Genomic DNA, 4,532 nt, shown 5'->3' with positions numbered 1-4,532 from the left:
GCCTCCTCAGCAGCGCTAAGGATGTCCGACTGCAGCTTAGGTCTGCTCCCCGCTGGCAAGTGGACATCCCCCGAGGGCTGCCGGGCTGCCAGAGGGATGTCTGATTGCCAGCTTAGGCCCAATCCCCCAGGGAGCAGGCCTAATCCAGCAGGTGGTCATCCCCCAAGGGGTCCCAGACTGCGAGAGGGCACAGGCCGGGCTGAGGGGACCCCCCCCCCCCCATGCACAAATTTTTGTGCACCGGGCCTCTAGTATAATGATAAAAGGTACAATTCGTCAGAAGTTATAAACTTGCATATATGTCAATAATGTGTAAAGCAAAAAAGTAAATGACTAAAAATTAAAAGATAGATCTACGAAGACCACTATTATACTAGGAGATTTTAAACACTTCTCTTTAAATAATTGGCAGATTAACTGTGAATTACAGAAAGATGGGAAATTCGGATATTGAAGATTAAAAAAATAATTAATAGGCTTGTTCTAATGGACAGAGAACATTGTATCCAACAACAGGGGAAAATACATTTTTCAAGTAAAAATGAACATGACTTGAGGTGGTGAACACACAGTGCAATATACAGATGATGTATTATAGAATTGTACCTGGAACCTATATAATTTTATTAACTATTGTGATCCCAATAAATTCAATAAATAAATTTAAAATACAAGAGCAATACAAATAGGATGCATAGCCAGCCTTTCTAGTGCCCAGAATTTAGACACTATACTTAATGGTAAAGGTTAGCTTTTGGTGAAGTTGATGGCGGTAGGTAAATGCTGGTACTCGCCACCTCCCACAACCATATCAATATTACAACTAAAATATAGAACAACCATCATTCAGAACTCCTGAAATCTGGCTGAATGGAAGTCCTACAACTAGAGAAGTAAAGAAGAAAACACATTGAGACTGGTAGGATGGGCAGAGACATGGAACTGGCTGATCTGACATCACGTGTGCCATTTTTTTAATCAGGAGGGAGATCTTCCCTGTGGAGTCCACTCATGAGAAGCAAGGGGTCCCAGCCCTACACCAGACCCCCAGCCCAGAGTTTCAGACCTGAGAAGTCCCTATAATTTCGAGCTGTAAAAACCAGCAGGGGTTGTGGCTGAGTGACACAGAGGCTGCAGGAGTACCAGGTCCTCTTAAAAGGCCTGCACACAAACTTACACAGTCTCACATCCTCTGAGCTTCAGCACTGGGCAACTTTGGGGGAATCCAGGGACATATGGGGAGGAATTGGATTGTCTGGCATCAGGGCAGGAACTCAGGGGTAGCTTTTTCCCAGATGGGGGTGCTCATAGGGGTCATTATTCCTGTGCTAGGACCTCCCCTGTCACAGGGCTGACTGGCAGCCATATCTGAGTCTTCATCAGCCTGGCTCACACTGTTTGCTCAACCCTGATGATTCTCTGAGACCCCTCCCAATCCAATTTGCAGCCCCATCCAAGCTGTTTGCAGCAGCTTTTTCATATGAATGATCTGTCCTGGCTCATGCTTCAGACTTTCCTAAAATCTCTCAAACAAGCTGAAGCTGGTGTCATCATGCCCCAAACCTATCAGTAAATGGCCCAAGACCTGGCACTAGCACCAGCCTGCCTTGCTTCACAGCTGGGCCTCGCCTGGGCAAAAATAGACTTACAAGTCCAGGAAGCATGAGTCCCAAACAAGAGGAACCCACAGAGGCCCACACCAAGACACATCATAATTAAAATGCCAAGGGTTAAAGACAAAGAGAGAATCTTAAAAGCAAGAGAAAAGCAGTTAGTTACCTACAAGGGAGCACCCATACAACTGACAGCTGATTTCTTTTTTTTAAAATCTTTAATTTCTTTATTGGTTAAGGTATTCCAAATGTGTCCTCACCTTTTACTAAAGTTTACTATTTTAACAGAAACATTTCATACATATGGCTTTTCAATATACAAAAAAGCCAAAACAAAGAGCTACAAAACAATTGACTAGAAAGTTAATTTTTTTAAAAAAAGGGAGGCTACATGTTTTTATTGAAGTAGCTTCTCAAGTAATTAATAATGAAAGTACTTGAAAATTTGAAATACTGGATACAGATTTGGTTAACCCTGAAGGGCAAGCGAAAAAATGCACAAAGGACAAATATCTGCACATTGTGAAATTGAGACACTTCATTCTGGATACAAAGGCTAAGATATAATCAGTCTAAAAAATATGACAGAAAAAATGGACAAGATGAATCCAAAACAATTCATCATACTTAGGACATTTAGAATAAAGGGATAATCATTAAAGTTTAAAGGAAATAATTTTAGAATCAATTTTTAAAATTATTATAATAACTAATAAACTACAGAATCCTTTATCCCAATAAGAGTTACCAATGGAAAATATAAACATGGTCCGAAAGGAAATATCCTAGCCAGAATAGACTAATAATAAAATAAGAAATACTAGGCATGTTCAGGGTACGACCTTATGTTGAGACTAAAGTTAAGGACATTAAGGACAGTGAGCAACTACCATGCCTTGCCATTATAAACTGTTCATGTCACTGTGAAGTCCAAATATTAGGTCTTACTACTGGTCTGACTAGTTTTACATGTGCAAACAAACACTTTTTTTTAAAAATAAGAACACCTTATATGACATTCTAAAATATCTTATGTAGACTTTATATAGGCATCAAAAGTAAATCTCATATTTACTCGACAATCTACAAATATAACTTTACAAAACTTACTCACTTTTCTTTCACAGTTAAGAAATAACTCCCTACCTATAATCAAGGCTCTAAGTAAGTTGTATGATTTTTCAGGTGAAAAAGATCTGAAAATTAGTAAATATCGAAATCACCAACTGCCACCAGGCAAAATTGAGACAGTAATTTTGTTCTTTGACCTTAACTCAAAACCATTTTCAGGAGATCTTTCATATATGTTAACCAAAACATGCAATATAAAAAGCAGTGGGCCCTGGCCTGTGTGGCTAGCTCTGTGGTCGGCAAACTGCGGCTCGCGAGCCACATGCGGCTCTTTGGCCCCTTGAGTGTGGCTCTTCCTAAGCCTTAGGAGTACCCTAATTAAGTTAATAACAATGTACCTACCTATATAGTTTAAATTTAAAAAATTTGGCTCTCAAAAGAAATTTCAATCGTTGTACTGTTGATATTTGGCTCTGTTGACTATTGAGTTTGCCGACCACTGTCCTAGGGCAAAGGAAATTATGTAGAAAATTAACAAATGGGGCTACATCAACATAAATAGCTTCTGCACAGCAAAAGAAACCATCAACAAAATGAAAAGGGAGTCCACTGTATGGGAGAACATATTTGGTAATGATACATCTGATAAAGGGTTAATATTCAAAATATATAAGGAACTCATACAACTTAACAAAAGGAAAACAAACAACCCAATTAAAATATGGGCAAAAGACCTAAATTAACACTTCTCCAAAGGGAACATACATATGACCAAGAGACATATGAGAAAATGTTCAAGTCACTAATTATCCAAGAGATGCAAATTAACAAGAAAATGCGGTATCACCCCACACCTCTTGAATGATTATCATAAACAAACCAACACGTTGTGTGTGGAGCACTTCAGGATGTGGAGAAAAGTGAACCCAGGTATAATGCTGGTGGGAATGGAGACTAGTGCAGCCACTATGGAAAACACTATGGTTTTTCTTCAAAAAATTAACTATGGAACTGCCATTTAACGCAGTGTTCCCACTTCTAGGAATATATCCTAAGGGACTGGAAACATCAATCAGAAGGAAAGTCTGCACTCCTGTGTTCATAGCAGCACAATTTACAATAGCTAAGACCTGGAAACAGCCCAAGAGACCATCAGTAGATGAGTGGATAAAAAATCTGTGGTATATTTATACAAAAAATTATTATCTATAATAATGAACGTGTAATATGAAAACCGAACAGCAGAACCACCGTCTGGATGACCTTCCATGCTGGGGTCCAGCCCCAGCAGGTCCAGGGGTTCCCAAAGGTGTGGACGGAGTCAGCAAAGACTATCCACCCTCTTCCTACGGTGGAGTCCTATCCATAGTGTGGGGGGGGCTTACCTAGGGGAATGGGGGGCTTACCTAAGGGTCCCTGTTCAGGCGCCATCTGTTGGAGTCCAACCCCAGCAGGTCCAGGGGTCCCCAAAGGTGTGGACGGAGTAAGCAAAGAAGGAATGACATGGAGACAGCGTTCAGTTGATCAGCAGCCTAGCCAGGTTCTCTAGCCAGGTTCTAGCCAGGATCTAGCCAGGATCTTAAGCCAGGTTCTGTGATTGCCCGTTTTTTTATTGGATTGTTTATCTTCCTATTGTTAAGTTGCATGAGTTCCCTGTAAATGTTGGAGATTAAACCCTTATCGGTGATATCATTGGCAAATATGTTCTCCCATGCAGTGGGCCTTCTTGTTGTTTTGTTGATGGTTTCCTTTGCTGTGCAAAAGCTTTTTATTTTGATGTAGTCCCATTTGTTTATTTTCTCTTTAGTTTCCATTGCCCTAGGAGCATTATCAGAGAAGAAATTCCTT

At 40.3% G+C, this 4,532-nt stretch overlaps 1 protein-coding gene across 1 annotated transcript in view; it reads left to right on the top strand.

Annotated features, from left to right (window-relative positions):
- The window catches only part of PCOLCE2 (procollagen C-endopeptidase enhancer 2), a 112,782-nt gene that overhangs the window by 81,078 nt on the left and 27,172 nt on the right, over window positions 1–4,532 (top strand). The window lies entirely within an intron of this gene.

This window comes from Myotis brandtii, unplaced genomic scaffold, assembly GCF_000412655.1.
Source record: "Myotis brandtii unplaced genomic scaffold, ASM41265v1 scaffold291, whole genome shotgun sequence".
NCBI classification, from domain to species: Eukaryota; Metazoa; Chordata; class Mammalia; order Chiroptera; family Vespertilionidae; genus Myotis; species Myotis brandtii.
Note: the sequence above shows the minus strand (reverse complement) of the source record. Positions and strands in the feature narration are given on the sequence as shown.